Source organism: Coturnix japonica, chromosome 2 (assembly GCF_054131305.1).
Source record: "Coturnix japonica strain WE chromosome 2, WE-NBRP24, whole genome shotgun sequence".
NCBI lineage: Eukaryota > Metazoa > Chordata > Aves > Galliformes > Phasianidae > Coturnix > Coturnix japonica.
In genome coordinates, this window is record NC_140664.1 from 110,503,004 (window position 1) to 110,525,372 (window position 22,369).

The 22,369-nt window shown below is 40.7% G+C and overlaps 1 protein-coding gene across 8 annotated transcripts in view; it reads left to right on the forward strand.

The window, feature by feature from the left end:
* The window catches only part of OSBPL3 (oxysterol binding protein like 3), an 80,904-nt gene that overhangs the window by 3,129 nt on the left and 55,406 nt on the right, over positions 1 to 22,369 (forward strand). For 7 of the 8 annotated variants that reach the window (XM_032443186.2, XM_032443189.2, XM_015853789.3 and 4 more), the window contains exon 2: positions 11,850 to 11,972. The exons of the other annotated variant lie outside the window; for it this stretch is intronic. The gene's annotated coding sequence lies outside the window, so the exon portion shown is untranslated. The remainder of the gene's footprint in view (positions 1 to 11,849; positions 11,973 to 22,369) is intronic. 8 annotated transcript variants of the gene reach the window in all.

Here is a 22,369-nt window from a genome sequence, read left to right on the forward strand (position 1 = left end):
TCAACCTTTCTTCTTCTGGTGCAGTGCATTAATTGGGAATCTTTTGATTTAACTCTTCACAGTTCCAGCATCTTAGTGATAGCTTCAGACTCTGCCTGCATGTTGGTTACACTGAACACCTCTGCCCTCCCCAAAAAGTCAGCAAAAATGTTAGTATGTTGCACTACAAGCATCAAGCAGTGCTTGTGTTTGACTGCGGCTCCTAGAAGAAAGGCAATAATAATCCAAAATAATGAAGCTGAGAAACTAATAGTCCTTATTTGCACCCCTATTAACTTTAGATCTGTTCTTTGTTTATGGTAACGTTGTATGTTGCACTTTATTGTTGAGTTTCATTAGTGACTTTGCTGCCAGTAGAAGAATGTGAAGCGCTGGGCTTTCTGTCCAGATGATGTATCCTCTCATTAATGGTTTTACAGTTGAAGTCTGAAATGTTTCCCTGGCTGAAGATGGTCTCACTCTTTCCTCTTCTTTATTTCTTCCATTTCTATTATCACTACTTATACCTCTATGACTCTTAACAGTTCCAATAAAGGAACAACTGCGTGGGTTTACACAATTGCCTGAAGCGTTTGCTTCTTTCTGCCTGGACAGTAGCCGAAGCCACAGAAGCGACAAATTCAGACTGGCTTGTCGGGCCCCAGCGGAGTGGTGTGTGTGGGAGACTTTATCCTTCTCAGCACACAAGCCCGTCTGTGTCATTCTTAATTCTGCTTGTTACAGAAGGTTGTCTTGCCCTTCATGTTTTTAAATGAGCAGAGAAGGATACTGCTCTCTGGCACAATTCTGTTCTATGTTAACAGCCATTGACTTATTTTTTGTTGTTGTTGTTGAAATCATAGAATCCATGGAATCACCAAGGTTAGAAAAGCCCTCCAGGATCACCCATTCTGACTGTCTACCTATCATCAGTATTTCCCACTAAAGCATGTCACTCTGTACAACATCTAAATGACTCTTGAACGCCTCCAAGGCTGGAGATTCCACCACGTTGCTGGCAGCCTGTTCCAGCACCTGACCACTCTTTTCTAGGACCTTGATATCTTTCTTGCAGTGTGGGACTCAGAACTGAACTCAGTACTCAAGGTGATGCCGTACCAGGGCTGGGTACGGAGGAATAATCATTTCCCTGCTCCTGCTGGCAACACTATTGCTGATATAAGCGAGGATGCCGTTGGCCTTCTTGGCCACCTGAGCACACTTCTGGCTCATGTTCAGCTGAGTGTTGACCAATACCCCCAGGTCCATTTCTTCTACAAGCCTGTAGCATTGGCTGGTGGTGTTGCAGCTGAAGTGAAGCACCCACCACTTGGACTTGCTGAACTTCATCCCATTGGCCTCAGCTCAGCAATCAACCTGTCTAGGTCCTGCTGAAGGGCCTTCCTACCCCCTGGCAGATAGACATTTCCTCCCAACTTGGTGTCATCTGCAAACTCATTGAGGGTACACTCAATGCCCTCATCCAGGTCATTAATAAAGGTATTGAGCATGACAGGCCCCAGTATCAACCTTTGGGGAACACCACTCTTGACCAGTTGTCATCTGGTTTTAACTCCATTCCCCACCACTCTCTGGGCCTGGCCATTCAGCCAGTTCTTTACCCAGCTAAAAGTGTATTTGTCCAATACATGGGCTGCTGGCTTTTCCAGGAGAATACTGGGGGAGACGGTATTGAAGGCTTTGACTCCATTCCTTTCAGCGCAATTGTTTTGTAGTGTGTCCAGAAAAGCCTTGAGAAGGAATGGAGAGAATCACAGAATCACAGAATTATCAAGGTTGGAAAAGACCTAGGAGATCATCTAGTCCACTCGTTACCAATACTTCCCAGCTAAATCATATTCCTCAACACCACATCCAGACGTTTCTTGAACACTCCCATGGTCGGTGACTCCACCACCTCCCTGGGCAGTGCATTCCAATGCCTGACTACCCTTTCCGAGAAGTAATACTTCCTAATGTCCAGCCTGAATCTCCCCTGGCGCAGCTTAAAACCATTCCCTCTAGTTCTATCACTGATTACATGAGTTATAGAGAGCAATAAGGTCTCCCCTGAGCCTCCTCTTCTCCAGGCTGAGAGAGTTTCTTCAGAGCCGCGATGCCTTACACAAAACATGCTGTTCTAAGAGAGCTTTTGCAGTCTTGTTTGTAATGGCAAGAGATGACTTTAAAACCAGTCCTGATAAGCTTTATTGTCACAAGGGTTCTGCCACTAACAGAAGAGCAGCAACGTCTCCCCTAAACAAGATGCAGAACACGTCTTGCTCATCTTGGTGTCTGAAGCTGCTCTGGCTGCAACCAAAGAAGCTTCTTTAATAGTTCTATAAAATCCTGTCTACTGTCAAAGTGAATGGTGGCTGTGTCCCTCATGTGTGATAAATAGGAATGCTGAGATCCCCTGACAGCATGAACTGTGAATTTAAGTGCAACTTACAATGTATTGGCAGGGTAGAAGGGAAATTTCATTATGAAGTCGTTACTACCCTTCCAAATCTTTTAATTAAAAGAAAAAGGAAGAGTCTCTTAATTGTCTGCGGTGCTGCTTACGCACTTTATGTAAATTATCAGTAGCAGTGGGGATCCCCAGGCACCTCCTGGTCATTACCATCTGCCTACTGGGGAGCTGATGCAGTTAACCTCAAAGGATGTGGGCTACAGAGAGCTCACGTGGTGAGATGACTCTGCTACGAGTTTGTGGTGCCTTTCTCAGGTTCCCTCCCTCATACCCTGCTGTGTGCCAAAGACAGGCAGGTTGATACTTGCTGAGAGATTCCATTCCACAATTTAGAAGACTTTTTTTTTTTCCTTTTTACCCCTTCTAATGGGATGTATCTGTGTGCTGCTCAGCGGTCCGTGACCTGTGCAACCATTTGGGTAGCAGATGTTCAAAGAGCAAGGTAGCATGTATCGCACAGTTTGGGTCCAGCAAATTGCAGGTCTTTGCTTTTTAAATAAGTGAGAATGGAACAAAAGAATGTCTTATTCCATTTATTTTTTTTCCCCAGCTCTATACAGTGAGATTTCTCCTTCATGTTTATGCTAACAAGCAAGAATGATTAATAAGCCTCTGCGGTCTGTGCTGGTGTTGTGATGTCCTGGAAGTTCTCAGAAATGGATTTTGCTTGCGGTTAGGCTGGGTTAACTGGGTTTGTGGAACAGAACAGAACAGTTATCTTCAGTTTCCTTAAAAGATAGCATTCTGTTAGTGGTTTGGTCACTTGTTAAGATGTAGGATGGACAAGAGAGGATGGACACAAACTGACACATGGGAAACAAGGAACAACAAGAAATTGTATATGGAGAGGGGAGAATCTAGACTAAATCTTCTTCTGTTACTGAAGTCTAGCAACAGCCATTTTGGGGAAGAAAAGCTGATATTTCCTTTATAAGTCCCAACAGTTGAAGGAGGAGAACTCAGTACTGGTCTACTGGACTTTGTTATGTAAGTAAGAAAGACTTTGTCAGTAAGAAAGTTACCAGCTTTTGGGAAGTGCATGCTGTAGGTGTACCCTTAGGAGCATCAACATGTACTGTGTACTGAATAAAATATTAGGTGATTAAGACTGATCATGGACCCTCATTTTCCTACCACTGTTCTGCTGGTACCTCTACCAGGCTGAGAGGGCACACAGCTGGGGAGGCGAAATGCAAAATAAACACATTTGTATACAGAGTGAAAATGTGGGGCAAAATATTACAATGGCTTCTTGTCATCTTTAACTGAATGATCGTAATAATTTATACTGAAAGACCATTGTGTGTTAATTCTGATAGGCAGCTTAGCGACTCCAGAACTGGTTAGTTAGAAGTAAGCTAAGCCCAAACTGGTACATTATAGTTTGCTTGCTTGCTGGGTGAAAGTTCTTACACCACTGCCACAGCTGCTGACATTGAGGAAGTGTGAGACCCATTCATTCATTCTTTCCTGTGATGAGAGTTTTTACTGTTTGTTTTGTTTTGTATTTCAGGAAGAAAGGCACAATCTCTGAGTTCATTCCACGTATCTCGTCTGCAAGGCAATAAAACTAGAAGCATTTAGTATCACATTAACCTTATGGACCTTATAAAATGAAGGCTCACTGAATGTCTTCCAGAGCTCAGAGAATTACAAATGGCTGAAAAAAGGGAACTTAATGAAGTAGAGAACCACTGTTATGAATAAATAAAGTCCCTGCCTTTTAGCTGATGTCCAGCTATATGGCCTATTAGCTGTGTAGCTGGAACAAAGTCTTTCTTATTCTGTTTCCTACAATAAGAATAGACAAGTACAACTGGCTTTTTTCCGTTCAATTTACTGAATAAATATGGAAATTCATGTCAGATTTAAAAATCAGATGTTAGAATTTTCCACAGCATGGCAGAATCACAGGCTTTTTTTCCACGTGCTTCTTTTTTTCCCTATATATTATGCCCTATTGTATTCTATCCTTTGAAACTCAGCAGGATCAAGACTTCCTGTAAATTCACAGCTGAGCCATTTCCAGGATGTTACTCTGGCAAATTAATTTTTTTTCTTGGAAAAAAAATATATATATTGGCAGACATTCACAAAATAGAATGATTGAAAAGAGTGGTTAGTATTTTTTTTTTCCTCTTTTATTGCAGGAGCACTTAAGCATACAAGGTCACTTTCTTCTATGTCATATATGTGGAATTGCTGGTGTAGTGAGGATCCCTTACTGGCGATAATCTTACATTTCAAAAGATCAGGTTTCAAGTAATGGGACACCACTGATTGTCCTGAATGCACGCGAGGTCGTTGTTTTTTATCAGGCAAGCTTCTACAACCTTCTTTTAGTCCTGGCTGATTATTGTGATAAGCTGGATGGGGAAGATCTTCCCATTTATTCCTGGCTGTATCTTTGTCTTCTTACTTTAAAGCATATGACTTTCTCAGTCCCATTGTAAGTGGTAACGATACAGTGACTGTATTTGGCTGTCAAGTGCCTGAGTGCTCTCACTTCAGGAGATACTTGTGGAGCTTCTGTAATGGTGGCTGCTGCGAGCTATAGAGGCACAGCAAATCTTTGCCTATTTGGCATGGCTCAATACTTGAAAGCATCAACATTTTTCTGACTCTGGATGATGTATCAGTCTTGATAATCCAGACGTAATGACAGTTTGGATTGAATTACCAAATATTTATTGCCAAGTGAGCTTCCATTATTTACTTAACCTTGCACTCTGGTCATATTAAATGTAGAAATATCCTATATTCAGTGCAGAACAAGAGTTGTGCACTTCTGCTGTTTTCAAATGAAACTATTAAACAGAACTTTAGTGTGCAGAGCCCTTCTACCTAAGGGTTGCCTTTATTTGTTGTTATGTGAATTTTATCTTCTGGAAAATAAAATGTTGGATGTTAGGAAGATATCACACCTCTCCCAGGACAAACTGTCTCCCAGCTTCCAGCATTTGCATCATTCAGAACTCAAATTAAGGAGGAAATTTCATTCTTCATTGCCCAGCAGTCCTGAAGTGCATTGCCACTCAGTCAGCTGTGCAGTGTGTTACTTTGGGAGAGAGGAGGTGTAGAATGCAGCGTGGATAAAACCATTTAAGGGAACTAGAGATGAAGGCTGGGTATCCAAATGAAGGCTGGGTATCCAGATTTTTCTATATGAATACATACAGCTTCTTATTTGTAATGGTAAATGTTAGATTTGCATTGGATTTACAGGTTAGATTGTAAAGGCTCACAGGCTGAAGCACAGGAGTCTTCTTTCAAACAAAAAATGATGATCTGTTCTCATGCTTTTGACAGCATGAAGTGACTGTAAGGAAATTTGCTGAGTAACAGTCATGTCTTTGTGGAGGGAAGTATACTGGACTACTTGTTAAGAAGGAGATGAAAGGATATGACTGAGTTCCCAAAAGTAAAACCTGCGCATGTAAGTCAGTTTCATCTGACAGTGTCTGTAATGTGAGCCTTATGCAGTCAAGAGGAAAATACTATATATTCTTTTAGTAGCTTACATTTTAAAAATTAAATTAAACATATGATGTGCAACTTCTTTAATCAGTGCCTTCCCTGCCATTTAGGGATGTTTAGGTCTATCTATTCAGGCTCTTTCATCTTAGAAGTTGTCCATTGCACGCTGCATCCCACAAGGGATTTCCAGGCTGGATTCTGCAGCAGCTCAGCAGTTCTGCTTTGGATTTCTGAATTCCTCAGCCTGCCCGACTTCTTCAGCTAATTCCTTTTGCTTGTCATTCACTTGTTGGAGAATTTAATCTCTTACAATGCACAGTTCCCGTGACTATAATGAAATCTATAACAAAGCTGGATTTTTGGGATCTATTGCAGACCTGTAGCGCTCCATACAGGACAGTTTTTCATTAAAGAACCTTTTTGGACCAAAACAGAGTGTATTCTTACTTCGTAATGTCTCAGTTTTATATAATGTATCTATTTTAGTCCATCACAGTTGTAAGTTGTATAGATGTGCACCACCCACTTCTGTTTATTCTGAATAACAAGATGTGCTTTAGCTGCTAAGGCTCTACCGTCCCTGTTAATTTTAGCCTTACATTTAATACCCAATTCAAGTTCTTCCATTTTGTAATACAGGCCTTTTCTTTTTTTAATTTTTCCCCCTCTTTTATTATTATTACTTCTAAACTAGTACACCGATACTTCAAAACATTTGATGTGGTCATGCAAATTGGACTGGACAGTCTACTGGTCTGCCTGACCCCTGTTGCCATCCATGTCAGGGCTTTGTCTTCTATCAAATGATCAGAGATAAGAATCCTTCTTGGTCACATCCTCATTTTCCTCTGCTTGTGCAGTGAAGCTGCATGACGGCATTGCGTGGGTGCCCAATAATTTTCACTTCTCAGTTCCATCTGTCAGTCCCTTCTCCAGTGTGTCACCTTGTCCCCCAGGTTCAGCATTTTGATCTCATCAATCACAGAATCACAGAATGACCCGGGTTGGAAGGGACCTCAAGGATCATGTAGTTCCAACCCCCCTGCCTGGCAGAGCCACCAAACATACACCTTTACTAGATCAGGTTGCCCAGGGCCCCGTCCAACCTGGTCTTGAACACCTCCAAGGACGGGGCATCCACAACCTCCCTGGGCAGCCTGTTCCAGGGCCTAACCACTCTCCTAGTGAAGAAATGGCGTCCATTCATGAGGAGAGTTGCCACAAGTAACTGGGAGGACTCTGGAGTTTCACTTACCTTTCTTTCTCTCTTTGTTGTTTTAATTTCTCTTAAATCATCTGAGATGCAGCTGGATCGGTTGTTTGAAGTCTTGCTATATAAGTAACCTTTGGGGCTTTTCCTCCTAATCTGTTCTTCAACTGTATTTTGAGGAACTTTGAACAGCCAGGAGAATTACAGCTTTGGTTCAGCAGGGAAGTACCGAAAGTGCAAAGAGGAGGCAAAAGGCCTTCATTGGTGAATTATTTGCTATGATGGGGAAAACATTCACTTGAATGGAACTTGAGGTGTCTTTCTATCTAAATTCACATTAAGTGCGTATCTATCTACAGAGAAATATTTGTATGAGAGAAAACATATCTCAAGTCATATAGAAGTGAAAATATCTGTATATTATTTCCCCATAACGTCACATATATAGCAATAGCAGTTGCCATAATTTTTCCTGGGCTATTATTACAGCTGAATGAAGCAATCTTGCAGGTCACAAGATGCAGAGAAAAGCATCTGGTAAATGAATGCATTCTGGAATGTGTACACACGTAATTGGCCGTTTCTATTTCTGTGTATTTGTACAGGAAAAATTCCTTGAATAAGCCAGCTTGGAGTAGGTTGCAACTTCTGGACAATGACAGAAATTTTATTCTCATGAGTTTTGTTGTTTTAATGAATGGCAAAGCAGTTATGTTACTGTTTCCATGGACGTTTTGTAAACATTGAGGTTTCAATTGTCCTGACTTGAAACTGAATGTGCTCTGCTTGTGTGGGTTTCTGTGTGCGGGTATGAGGCTAAGAACAGATCACAGAATCACAGAATGACCCGGGTTGGAAGGGACCTTAAGGATCATGTAGTTCCAACCCCCCTGCCTGGCAGGGCCACCAAACATACACATTTACTAGATCAGGTTGCCCAGAGCCCCATCCAATCTGGTCTTGAACACCTCCAAGAACAGAAAGGCTTATACTTACACAGATGTTCTGATTTTGGAGACAAATCACCCTTTTCTAGTATCTTTTCTCTCTGATCTTCAGATCCAGATTAACTGGATTGTCACACGTTATTGTAGTTGAGTACATTTTGTACTCTGGTTTTAAATATGGATGGGAGATGGCTTGTGCAGCCACCCCTGTCCCATGCTGCCTGTGCCTGGCTGCCACTGCCAGCCAGCGGGACACTGAGTCCTGGGTCACTGCAGTTACCGTATAACACCAGGAGTGCTTTGATCCACAAGAGGTTCATGGTGTCAAGCGTGCAGGTATTTTTTAGATGTTCAACTGTGCTGAATTACCAAATAGGCTGTTGTGACTTTCAAACAAAAATGCTGTCTGTGATTGTGGCTGAAGGTCTTTGTATTAAGTCTCTAGAAAATTCATCCCTATGTTTTGTGTTGTTTATCCATATCTAGGTCTGCTACTTCAGAAAGCAAAGCCCTACAGGCTTTGTTATTGCATTTACCAGAAGTGGATGGAAGAAGTCTCTGCACTGACAGCAGGGAGTCCTTCCTTCTCGTCTTCTGCTCTGTGTCAGCTCTGCTAGCAGAGCGTGGATGTTCTACCGTAGAACAGCGCATGTCAGGAGGTTTGCTTTAACATTTCTCACAATAAACAACAAATACACAGAGTTCCTTTAGTCTGTTCTATCCAGCCTGCTCCTTGTCTCACAAGTACTAGGCCCGGGGACAGGAAGTGTGGGATACCGGCTTTGGGCTTGTTCAGTGCAGGAGGTTCCTCCTGGCAGACCTCCAGCTGTGCTCCTGCAGTGCTTGCACAGCTCTGCAAGGCAAGCAGGGCTGGAGTCAGCTGGCCCCTCTTTTCGTCTCTAATGCCACATGCAGTAATTCTTATGGTCTGATGAATACTTTTTTTTCCATAAATAGCAACGCTCTTGACTGCACGCACCACAGACAAGGGATGAGGACAACCAGAATTCTTAAAAATAAGAGTATTTTTTTTGTTTTAGTTTGTTTTTTTGGGGGGGGGTTTATTTTGGGGGGGAGCATTGTTTGTTTGTTTGCCTTTTTAAATTAAGACCTCAGCTCAGTAAAAATGAGCAGAGGATAGATAAAGCCCCCCTCCCCTGGCCTTGAGCAGTAGACAAAGTGGGGAACTTGAGTTACATAATGATTTATAATGCTGGTTAACAAAAATGCTGAATCTGTTGGACATATTTCTAGTTGTCAGCCAAATTTTCTGCCTTTATCAGCTCAGAGAGGGAAAATAAAGCCTGCTGCACAGAACTTTGCATTTAGGTTTTTTGAAATCCTGATGTAATGCAAGAAGGCAGAATAACTTGTTTCATGCCCTTAGCAGGATGGTGTAGTCTCTGCTGCTGTAGCAGATGTTGGACCCCTCATATATGTAATGCCAATACAGAAGCAGCAGGCGAGGATCAAGCTGCACACGTGTGCAGGAGGACACTTGCCCTTGTCTTCTTCCTCTGTGCTGCTGAGCTGAGGAAAGCACTTGGGTACCAGGGCAGTACTTTGGAAGCATCGGGCAAATGGGATTCAGTAGCAGAGCAGAGAAATGGCAGAGCTTGGATGGGAGCAGCTATGTGTGCTTCACTTGCTGACTGTAGTTGGAGCCAGAGCGATTGGTGGGAGAGCAAACAGCAGCCTAATGTGACCAGGAGTGCTGCATGAGTATTTGAGACTCCAACTTAATTGTCTCAGTGATTTTCTTCCTTTTTCTCTGTGATGATGTCCAATTGGCTATACCTATTTGCTTTTTTTTCTTTTTTCCTCTTTCTGAAAGACAGTAAAGCTGGGGGGGGGAGCGATTAGATTCCAAGTTATATTTAGCTTGGAGCAATTAAAGCTAGCACAACTTTATGGCATTTGTAACTAGCTTATCTATCATTCAAACTATAAGATGTTAATGTGTGATTTCAGTCAGACCTGGCATTACTGATGGCTTTTGCTCACGTGTGTCGAACTGAATGTAGAAACCATGCTTACTGCAGGCTGATTTTGGCAAGATGCTTGCTTTCTTACTGCTATTTTGTTCCCAGTTCCATTTTCAGTGTCAATCAGCATAATTTCATGCCGCTTCCAAAAATGGGGTAGCTGCTCTGTGTTCCTGTGTGCAGCTGCTTGGTTTGTTCTTTTTATTGCATGGATTTTGGCATCCATGCAGTGAGCTGGTTCAGCTAACAGTGTGGCTAAAAATCTGGCTTTTTTGCTGTCTGAGTTATTAGATCAATTACTTGAGTTACTTGGATTAATTTCCCGATCTCATTCCAGTCATGATGCTACTGGCTTGACTAGGAATTGCAGCAGGAACAAAGGGCAAACATAGAGAAGGTGAGAGAATTGGCCAATCAGCCTTAAAGGGCATAGTTCTGCCTACCATTCTGTAGGTACCATTCTGCATTACTCTTGGATTTCCTTTCCGGTGACCTGTTAGGATTGCTGCGTAAGGGCTGACAATAGCAGGACACGGGGAAATGGTTTTAAGTCAAAAGAGGGAAGATTTAGGTTGGATGTTAGGGGGAAGTTCTTCACTAGGAGAGTGGTTAGGCCCTGGAACAGGCTGCCCAGGGAGGTTGTGGATGCCCTGTCCTTGGAGGTGTTCAAGGCCAGGTTGGACGGGGCCCTGGGCAACTTGATCTAGTAAATGTGTATGTTTGGTGGCCCTGCCAGGCAGGGGGGTTGGAACTACATGATCCTTGAGGTCCCTTCCAACCTGGGTCATTCTGTGATTCTGTAAGGTCTGACCTTGTGGTTCCCCTTTAGGGTCCCTGCTATTTCAGTGTGATATGTAACATATTTCTGATGAGTAACGTAATTTTCTCAGATTAATTTATATCAGATTATTCCTTCTGTTTTTCTTACTTGGTTCATAACATCAACTCAAAAAGTTAAATGCCCTGTTTCTCAAAGCTTGGTGTTTGTGTTTATTTGTAGGGGCTTATCATCAAGTTGTTCTATTGCCTTGAACATAAGAAGTTTATTGTGAGTGATTGGTTGGAAGTTTTTAATGTGACAAAATTTTTGATATACTAAGAAAGATACCAGCCATAGATCTGGGAAAGTCTGACTAATAAAATTGTAAAGCTGGTTCATCACTCAAATATGTTATTATTTCAGCTGCTTCTGCCCACTACAGGCTCCTACAGGCTAAAAATGTCAACAGGCTATTGCATTAATAGCTGTTTTAAGTCGCCAATCTTAAAAGGCAGCACAAAAAAGAACTTTGAATTAATATGAAATATCGTGGTTAACGCAGTTTTTCCAGCCTTAATATTTTGATACACAAACTTATACATTAAAAGATCACATCCTAAAATTAGATCACAGATGTTTAGAATCCAAACCAGCTGGGGGTGGTGGTGGCATATCTAGGAGTGTAACAAACAGAAGAAGCAAGGAATTAAGTATAAACGTGACATTAGGAGTTATTAAATGTAGACAATTGGTAAAAGAAGGCAAATGTATTACTTGAAGCTCAGTGAACTGACAACAGAAAAAATGATTTGTTTTCTTATTCTTTGGAAAACATGCCGACATTTTAAGAATAACACTAAATGAAGGCAGTAATGCCACTAACTCAGCAAATGTGAACTAAGAGTAAAAAGCTTTCCAGATATTCACAGATCATTTTCTCTAGCTCCCTCGTACTTTCCAGGTATGGGAGGACAAAGTAGCAGGAAGTTTATTTTAAGTCTGGTATGTTTGTTTTCAGATCCAGCAGCAGACTCACATGAGCTTCCCAGGTGTTGCCTAATGGAATTGCTTGGACTTCTACCACTCTAAAAGAAGAGATTTGAATATTAGAGGGTCAGCTCCGAGGGACTGTCCACTCACTGTAAGTCAGCCTTCCTTATGCTGTGGATTTTGTTCCCTTTCTATGGGAAAACAGAACTGTAATTGACGTGGAGTCTTTTCCAACCTAGAGGGGATGTGATGACAGAGTTGGTATGAGAAGCTTCTTGCTGTGAACAGTTACCCTTTATTGGATCCCATTTATGTGGACTCATACAGGGAGAGAGAATTGCATTTTTATTGGCATAGAGGCAGCACTTCCATCTCCTTTCGCGATGACTGTGCTTAACTGAGTTTAGAAGAATTGAAGGATGTAGAAATTCTTTCAAGCTCTGTATCTCAGAGTTTCTATTGTGAGCATGTACTAAGTATTGTGAGGTGCATATTGCTCAGGAAGGACTTGTGTTCCTTTGGAATGTCAGAGTTGAGTCATGAAAGCTGAAGTATGCAACAGGCACAGGGTTTGGATCTCTGCAAGATGTGGCTGCTCTTTATCACATAAACATCCATGTGCATTTTTTGCTTCTACAAACTGGAGACTGGAAAATAGAGGAGAGCAACAAATGGAAAATGCTCCTACTTGGTTTATTTGCTTTGGTAGGTACTGCTATACTTCTACAACGGTCTCATTCTGGGAGGCGCCCAGTAGCTATAGGATCATTTTACCTATGCAAATAACAGAGTTTATCAAACAGGGTTACTAAAACATTAACTGACAATGTTGCCATGTTTTATATGTAAGTAGTGAAGTAATGTTTTGTGCTTGTCTACAGACTTGCAGAAAGTTTTGTGTACTTGGCAGAAATGAGTATAGCCCTGCCACACCCTAAAGCACAACACGTGGCTATTTTATTTTCAGAAGGGATTTATGAGAAAAAGGTATGTTAATTACCTTCTGTGGAGTAGCACACAAAATCTTCCCTTTGTGTATCCTCATCTCTAACTTCTGGTGCAAGAACAATCTCTGTTGAAAAACAATTTTGATAGTTGCTAAAAGGAAGGGTGATAGATTTACTGGGACAGAAAACTAACAGAGTTTGAACAATTACAGAGAGGAAATTCTTTGTGGCTCTTAGAGATATGGAAAAAGGCTGCTATGAGAATCATTACTTCTCAAAAATATTTTTGTTTTCTTACTGGCATATTGCTACCCTGTTGAAATATGTTCCTGGAATCCTTGAAGATTCTGTAACCTTCTTTCATAGAATCATAGAATGGCCTGGGTTGAAAAGGACCTCAAAGGTCATTTAGTTTCAACCCTTCTGCTATGTGCAGTGTCACCAACCATTAGACCAGGCTGCTCTTCTTTCTTAAGAGATGTTAAATTACACAGCAGTGCATGGTGTAGTTCATTTTATGAAGTTGAAAACTAAATCTGTGGCTATTATAGAAGCAGTTTATATATGTTACTTTGTAAAGAATTATTTACTACTCACTCGAACATAGGAAAATATTGTGAAGGAAGTTTTCCTTGTTTCTTGACCTTCATGGAACTCCATTCACTGGTAATTTGTCTCAGTTTTCCCAACCTGAAATTACAAGTTCAGTTCTTGTATGTACTACGTGTGTTGAATTCTGTTCTTCTATTACTTGAAGCACAAGCACAGTCGAATTAAATGTTTTTCATAATATTTATTTTGTAACATTTCTCAATATTCAGCTTATGAATGGTAGCAGTTCAGCAGTGTCTGCTCTTTACTCTTATATGAGAAACTCTTGTAAAGAACTATGGATTCTGTGCTAAAATATATTGTTTATTGCTTCCTTTGAAAGAGAAAGCGGTCATATCTTAGTGTGCATGTGCTTCTAAATGCAAAAATAACCAGTGATCACAAACTTAGCTCTTTGTTGTGCACAGGCTAGTTTGTGTAACTTCACATCTAAGCATTTCTTGGGGACTTGGTTAAGAATACTTTCTTTGACTTGTTCAATGGATAGTAGCATAGGTAGGTGTTTCTGGAGAACAATAAAGGGGATGATTGGAGAAGGAGAGAAAAAAATATATTTGTAACTTCACTGTCTCAGTAGTTGCTACTGAATCAAATTAATTTTCTTGTTTTTAAGGATTAAAATAAGCTATATGTATATGCATCCTGGATGACAACTTGTGCATGGAAAAGTGGAGGAGCAAGATGACTTCACCTCTTAAGAATGCAGTTTATAGGTTTTGTTTTAGTCACAGGCACTTAGATTATAAACAGAGATAACATCCAATCAGACAGAACAACTGCTTAGAACAACTGGGCTGCTGGTTTAGTATGATTCCAGAATAATGTAAGTTTTAGAATTTGCCTCAGTAGAAATGAAATGTTTGTGAAGTTACAAAATGTGGATCAAATGTGCAGTCACAGTTTTTTTTAATAGCTTAAATGCCTCTTAAGGGAATTTGTAAACAGCACCTGTGTCTTGGACTGATGTTGGGCTTGAGGAGGTAAGACACTGTGAACTGTGTGAGCCTGTGGTCTCTTGCAAAAGGGTCACAGCATGTCTCAGCCTCGAAATTCAGATCTTTCTAGTAGTTACTAATTCCTGCATTGTGAGAGACCTGAACTCAAGTGCTTGATATAGGCAATTAGCGTAGCCAAAAGTAACATGTGAGAGAGGATTATGAGTCTTGTCTCCTGTTACCCAAACTTGTGATTCCTCATGCTTATACACAGGGAAAAGTAGCATCTGCTGTGTCTCGTCGTTCTAGAAGCAATTGCGTTGGTTCTCCTGCATTTTACAAAAAGGAGCAAATTACCTTTTTGTTGTTGCCACTGGGAGGATTTTAACAAAGAGAGGTTCTGTATTTTGGTTTCTGGAAAGTGATATGGATAGTCCATGTCCTCACTGCTGAGCATAGACGTTCCCTTTTTACCTGGGGTTCACCATGAAGCCAAACCTTTGATGTAAACCAGCTTTGTGCTTGCAGAAACCCTCATTTCTCAAGAAATGTGTCCCTCATTTTACATGTGAATCTAAGACAGCATCTCGGTTTTCAGTGTATGTTTGAACGTATGTTTCCATCAGGGTTATATATTTATCTAGAGAAACCAAGTCACTTTTTTCCTGTTTTGGCTATTGTAAATTTGAGGTGAGGTGTTTGCTTGTTTTCCAGTTGAAGAAAAAATAATAATGATACATCAGATATATTATAAGGCAAAAGGTTTGTCACTTTTTAAGGGACAACTTGAAGAGGAAACTTATTTATGAAGAGCAACCATTAAATGTGACCAGGGCCCCTTGCTTTTCAGCTGTGCAATGGCAGAGGTTTTACATGCAAACTGATTGTGTAGGAGGGAAGGAGAGATCTAGTCCTTTGTGGACTCCTTGAGTAGTATGGTAATGGGGTGTGGGAATGAATTTTGATCCTGGCGTGTATTGTTGTGAATGAGGTTATGTTTTTGGCCTTTGAATTCTTTGCTCATTCTCTGACTTCTTGTTTAAATGCCTTATGCTCCCATTTGCTTCTGGAAAAAAGGTCATACCCTCATTTTAATTTGAAAAAAAAGTTATTGTGGCAATAGTTACTTGAAGAAGAAATGAAAATTGTGTTGCTCCCTAGATTTGAAGAAGTTTCCCACTAGGCAGAAAAGGATATATATTATTAAAGTAGGTACTTTCCAAGGAGAAGATTACTTTAAAAACTGAGTGAAACTTAAACAGTATATTTATATACACACACATTTATATATAAACCATCTATGTGAAGTTTACCATCAATGCACTTTGATCTAGAAATGTAATCTGTTGCTGTTTTTGGGGTTGTCTTTTTGTTTTGTTTTATTATACATCTTATCAAAGCATGAATGATGGGAGAGGAAAAAGAAAATTCTGACCAAGGATGATTGGTAGGTAATCTGGTAGGGAGTAAAACAGGCTGCCTGATAACTTTGTAGGCACAACAGAGTGCATCAAAGTAATGCAATATAGAATTACCTTGACAGGCTTTAGGAGGTTTTTGGTGTAGCTGTCTGATTTACTCTAACTCTATGGTCTTTGTATTTTGTCCAGGTAACTTCTGTGTTGCCTTATCTCCCAGAAGAGGTCTGGGTGTTACTTCTGTGTAAAGGGAAATTCCAGTGTGCTGTTACTTCCTGAGGCTTCTGAGCAAAGAGGTGCATGGAGGGTTCCAAGTAGACCCTGCATGAGCCCAAGGAAATTCCCTTCAGTCAAAGACAGCTGTGTGGGTACACAGGATGAATTCACAGAATCACAGAATTATCAAGGTGGGAAAAGACCTAGAAGATCATCTAGTCCAACCATTGCCAATACTTCCCAGCTAAATCATATTCCTCAGCACCACATCCAAGCGTTTCTTGAACACTCCCATGGTCGGTGACTCCACCTCCCTGGGCAGTGCATTCCAATGCCTGACTACCCTTTACGAGATGTAATACTTCCTAATGTCCAGCCTGAATCTCCCCTGGCACAGCTTAAAACCATTCCCTCTAGTTCTATCACCAATTACACGAGAGAAGAGGCCAACCCCCAGCTCACTACAACCTCCCTTCAGGAAGTTACAGAGAGCAATAAGGTCTCCCCTGAGCCTCCTCTTCTCCAGGCTGAACAATCCCAGCTCCCTCAGCCGCTCCTTGTAAGGCCTGTGCTCCAGACCCCTCACCAGCTTTGTAGCCCTCCTCTGAACACGTTCCAGGGCTGCAATGTCTTTCTTGCAGTGAGGGGCCCAAAACTGAACACAGTAATTGAGGTGTGGCCACACCAATGCCAAGTACAGGGGGAATTCCAGGAGGGGCAGCCCATTCAGAGGTTAGAGAGAGAAAACCCCTCTTGTTGGGGCACAACCTGATGTAAAGGGCCCTCTCTGGTCCCTAAGTTGGCTGGATGGTGAATGTGAAGTGTTTGGGGCTGGCAACTGTGTACAGAGATGTAAGCACTGACACTCACAGAGCTGTGTGTATATGTGAGTGTGTGTATTACAATACACATAATAATACTGAGAGTTTATTTGAACATTATTTTGCACCTTTCTTTGAAGTCAGTCCTGTTTCAGCTCCAAAAGAGGAGCTAAAGAAGAAAAAGAGGTCTCTTCCTCTGCCCCACCCAAGGTGTTACTGCTGTCACGTGTAATAACTCGCCTGCAAACCTTGTTTTTCCTGTGGCTTTAGACAACAAAGTTTGCCACGGCTCAGCTGCTCTGTTTTTGAAGGATGATAAATTATTGAAGAAAAGGAAAAGCTCTCTATCTAAGAGTAGATCTCACAGGGAACTTTACCTTATAAAATACCAAGACCTTCTACTTCTCAGTTTATTTTGCTGTGGTGGTTTGTTGGTTTTGTTGTTTGGTTGTTTTTGGTTTTTTTTCCCCCTAGGTTTTATTCAAACATGCAATTATTCCCATGAGCTTTTATTCCCAATATTAAAGCTAATCTGAGCAATTTGACAACTGTCTGCAGGTGTGTTTGAGAGCTGTGCAAGTGGCAGTGTATTCTAAATTGCAGGTCCCTTGCTTTCAGAAAAATCAAAGGAATTTCTGTTATGCTTTGAAAGTCTTTTACTGAATGATTGATGAAAGTGGTGATACTAGAAAATTGCCTTTCTGTAGTGCAATAAAGTCTAAAAGTGTTTTGAACTGCTAGCAAACTGTCAAGTGCTAGAAAATGAAATAATTTTAGTTCTTCTGGGCCTTAATGTCACGTTAACTAAAAAGTGATGCTGTCAGCTGCAGTAATAGTCAAAAGGCAGCAGTGCTGTGTTTAGAGTAAAAAAGCTCAGTGTAATTGAGATACATAATAGAAATTGAATTGTTGCTCATAAGGATAAGGAGGACTTCAAAAGTGCACTGTTCCTTTGAAAGCAGATCTAACTCCAGGTTTTACCTTTGCCTTCAGTGGCTGAAACTGTTAATGTAGTTTTTAACATTTAGTGAATGACAAGCTGTTCCTTACTTGTTGCTTTTATTCTATTTGTCACTGGACAAAAGTGATCCAAACAGAGAATGTATTTTGCAAGGTAAAAGGTGCCCTAAGACGCAGTAGTTGATAGCTTTGCCTGTAATACAATTCAGTTTTTTGTCAATGACTTCTGAGTGAAAATATTTGATTCAGGAAAAGGGGGTTGAGGGTGGAGGGGGGAATAAGCATTCTTTGTTTGGCTCAGGTATTTGGACTCTTAAGGAAACTACTGGTTCTTCACTGTGTGAAGGGAGATGTGCTGCTGAATTTCAGAACAGAAATGTCCAGTGGTTTGTTGTTTTTTTTTTTTATCATGGGATTAGCACAAATCTGTAACTTTTCTAGACCTGCAAGATGAGTTTTCATAGTAAATTTCTAAGTTGAACATGTTCTAACCAAATGGGGATGCAAAAGTACAACCGAGCAGACTAATAGGATTGTTCCTCTCTACCCATAAAAAGAATGTTAATTATCTGTGTTGATATGTTGCATTGGCACAGAAATTGGATAAATCCCGAAAGTATTCTATTAAAAAGTTGCAGTATGCAGAGAATTGCTTCCCAAAACCAGTGGTGTTCTGTGGATTTTTTCTAGTTCTGCTTTGGAAGCACAGAAGTTGTAGAACTTATCCCCCTTTGGTTTGCTGGTGATATTTTGTTTACTTATTAGGTGAAAAGCAAGCAGGTTTTTTTAGTTCCAGTTCAGCTTTCCACTTTTTTGCAGGAACATGCAGCCCGTGAGACCAGGCATCATATAATACCTGAGGAAGATGCTGTTATATAAAATTTCTTTAACTTTCCAGACTGATCCTGATGCCAAATGCATGAGCTCCTAGGATCTCAGTGGGTTGGAAATGAGTAATGGCAAAAATCCATAGGTGCCAGAAAATTTTCCATTTTAGAAGCAAGAAATGGATCCCACAGAGGGCCTGGTTCCCTTATGAATGTGCTTTAAGCTTCTGCTTAAATCTCCTTGCTGTAGGTGAGTTGGACTTGATTGTCCTTATGTGTCCCTTCCAACTTGGGATATTCTATGATTCTCTGATTAGCAGCTCTGCTAATCTCATGGTTAGAGTTCCTATAAGATCTTTCCTTTAGGAATATGCTGTTTTATTTTGCTTTTTTTCAATTTAAATGATGTTTAGTATACTGTCATCAAGCACTGCATCACACCTTCAGAAATCTAATTTCAAGGGTAAAGAACTTTTTGACTAGACTGTTTTTGTTTTTATCTTTCCGGCTGTCCATGGCAACAAGAATTTCAGTGTTTCTGATTTTTCTCATCATCTGGGGGTGATGGCTTCCCCTGCCTTCTGAGAAGCAGAGGATGTCTGCCTTCTTCCTTCCTGTTTTTTTAATGAGAAAGACAACGGGTCATAAAATATGCAAAACCTCTGACTGCCACGGTCTAAATAACGAGACGGTAATTTACTTCCAATAATACGTTTTAAAAGCAGTAACTACTGAAGACTTTTAAATCTAGCTGGTCAAAGTCTCGATATATGATCTGGCAATGTTATAATTTGAAAAAGGTATTAATGAATACAATTGCTTACTTATTCTTTGCTTTGGTGTTAATGAGTTCAATTGCTCACTTATCATTCTGTTTAAGCAAACATAAAAATGTCAGAAAGCAGTGAGGGATTTTTCTTCAGCAGACTACTGAAGAATTTTGTGTGTGTTCTATCTTTGCTGTAATAAATCCTTGCATATTTGTTTTTATTTCACCCATTGTCACTGGAGGATAACTTGAAGAGAAGGCAAGGGGATGCCAGCAGTGATGAATCAGGGCTGTGCTTATCTGGCTAAATAAAACTGCTGGTTTTATTGCTCTAGTTAATTGCCTTCTTAGTTTTCTGCATGGGCTCTCCTAAAGAAGCAGGCTTCGTATCCCAAATTTAATGCATCCTTGAATTTGTAGACTCCATGACCAGAAATTCCAAATCTTTTGAAAATCTTAATGTGAAATTATGCTTCCTTAAGTGTGATTGCTTAGGGAAGCCCAGGGATGCTCTACCCTAGATGGGTATTTGTTCTACTTGGTTTAGGTGCAGTTTATACTTCATCTATAAAAATATCACATGCGGTTTGTGGTTGTTTGGTGTTGTTTTTGTTTAAACCAAGCACTTAGAAGCTGGTTGTAGCTCAGTAACAGCTTTTGAGGGCATGATTCAGCATATCTCCCTGCAGCGGACAATTGTATTCTTATGAGATTTCTGCCTACCCTGTACCTGCAAACTTCTCGAAGAAAGTGTTGGCAAACAGGGCAGGAACTGCCACTGTGAGTGTGCTCTGGGGTTTTTCTGTACTTATCTCTGGCACTGACCAGTAGCAGATGCTGTAGAGGAATGGGCCAATGAAATGAAAGGAAAAACAAACATGCATGCAAACAAAGCAAGCCCACAGTGTGTTAGCTTTACACTGTATTATTAAATCACACTTGATAAAGATGAGATGTCTGGTTCAAGGCTTTGGCTATGAGAAACTATTTTTTTTTTCACTCCAGGCTGTTTTCTTCCTGCCCACTGAAATGCTTGCAATCTCTCACTGGTTTTGGTTATGTTCAGTGAAGTTTTTATTTCTTTCTGGAGTTATATTTCAGATGGAAGACTTTTAAGCAATATGAGAAATACTTGGCAAAAGAAGAAACACGCAGCATTCCTAAATCCCAAGTATCTTTCAGATTGTCAGTGCACCAAAACACTGTCACTGGAGGGCATTTCATTTATGCTTGTCTTATTTTGGATTTGTTCAGAGTTAAAACCCTCCATTAAAACTGAAATGGAACTCAGTGTCAGTGTCAATGACTCTCTGTTTCTTCTGATAGTGTACTTGATAGTCTTTTCTCTGAAGTCCTAATGCAGGAGCATATAAATACCTAATTTGTAGCTAACATATGAGTGAAAGTTACTTAGTGTGCATCTGTTTAGACAAGTTTAAATAACTTGGGTTTTCTCTTAGCACCTCAAACTTAACGACTGGCAAAAAACCATCTGAGGAATGCCTGCAAAGGTTTTGATGTGGGACCTTTGTGAGCTCTGGAAGTTGGTTGGAGGCCCTTCTAACAGTGGGTTCCAGGGGATAAGGACAACTTCTTCTGCAAGATGCCAGCTTGAGTGGGGGTGAAACTTCTGCTCCACTTGTGCTTTGCAACTCTTCATCTGTGAGAAGAGTAATAAACCTTTACTTAAAAGAAGATCAATGACACTTTAACTAGATTATGGTGTTCCCGTACGTGCATGTTCAGAAAGCATGTATATAAATGTTGATGTAGTTGGTAATAAAGGAGTTTTATGCCTGAAGAAAGAATTGTGTGATCTGCTGTGGAATGTACCATGGCTGGAAATGTTCTTACAAGTGGAATAAAGCTGTTAAAGGTGCACTCAGTCAGGGAAGGATGGGGCCCACCCCGTTCTCTCAGGCCTAGGATTGTGTGACCAGATGTTAAAGCACAAGTGATGAGTGCATGGAATGAAGTACCAGCTCTGTTCAGACTGCAGTGACTCAAAGCAGGATGCCCTCAGCCTCGACATCCAGATATGCTTTGTGTGGTCGGTGTAATCTTACAGACAATGACCTTTAATTGCCCTTCAGCCTTGCAGGAGCAGGCTGCAACTGTCACAGCTGAGTTTTAGCCAGTAAAATTCCTGTCAGTGGGCTGGAGTCTGAGAACAACGTTCTTTTTAGCTGGGGTAGCTATATCTGAGATCACACAAAGCATCCTCAGCAAGTTCTTTACTTGTTTAGCTGCTGTGAGACAGAGCGGCTTATTTCCAAGTACAGGGGAAAGAAGATGGAGCTTCTTTTGTAAAGAATGTTTTACCTCTGTCACAAATATTTCTGCACTTGTGATTCAGAGTATTCTGAAATTAATGTAAAAAAACAAAAAAAAAAAAACAGCGTTGCTGACTTTGTGGTTTGTTTGTTTGTTTGTTTCACAACTGTTTACAGTTGTGAACAAGTCCTGATCCTGTATGTTACAGGAAGGTCAAATGGGAGGTTTCTTATAGTGATGGATAAACTGACAGCCTAATTTAAGCTGTTCGTTTTCAAGTGGTTTATTTAAATTGCTACCTGTAAAATATCTTGTTTCCGTGAATGTAGATGTGCTGACTGATTATTCTAAGAGGGTGATGCTCAAGTAATAGATCACTACTTGCTCAGCTGAAGGAAAATCGAGCCTGCAGCATGCCTGGAATCAGTTCTGAACTGAAAAAAAAAAGCCTATGGTTGATTATGTACATAATGTTAATTGTCATTTTGCTGTGTTCAGACATAACTGATGCATGACTTAATTTGGATACATTAGCTGGGAATCATTAAATTCACATGGAAAGAAATGCATTTGTCACATGTATTTAGTTTCCCATGCTTAATGCATAACATCCAACTTGACAACTCCTGCACTTGATGAGTTTAAGCCTCTTAAATTTGCCATGTAAGGTGGTTAAGCTGCTGGTTTTAACTTCTAACAGCCTCACACTTTTTCCGTGTCCTGGTCTAGCTCTAGAGAAGTATTCAGAGTGCGGGAAGTGGGGCAAGGA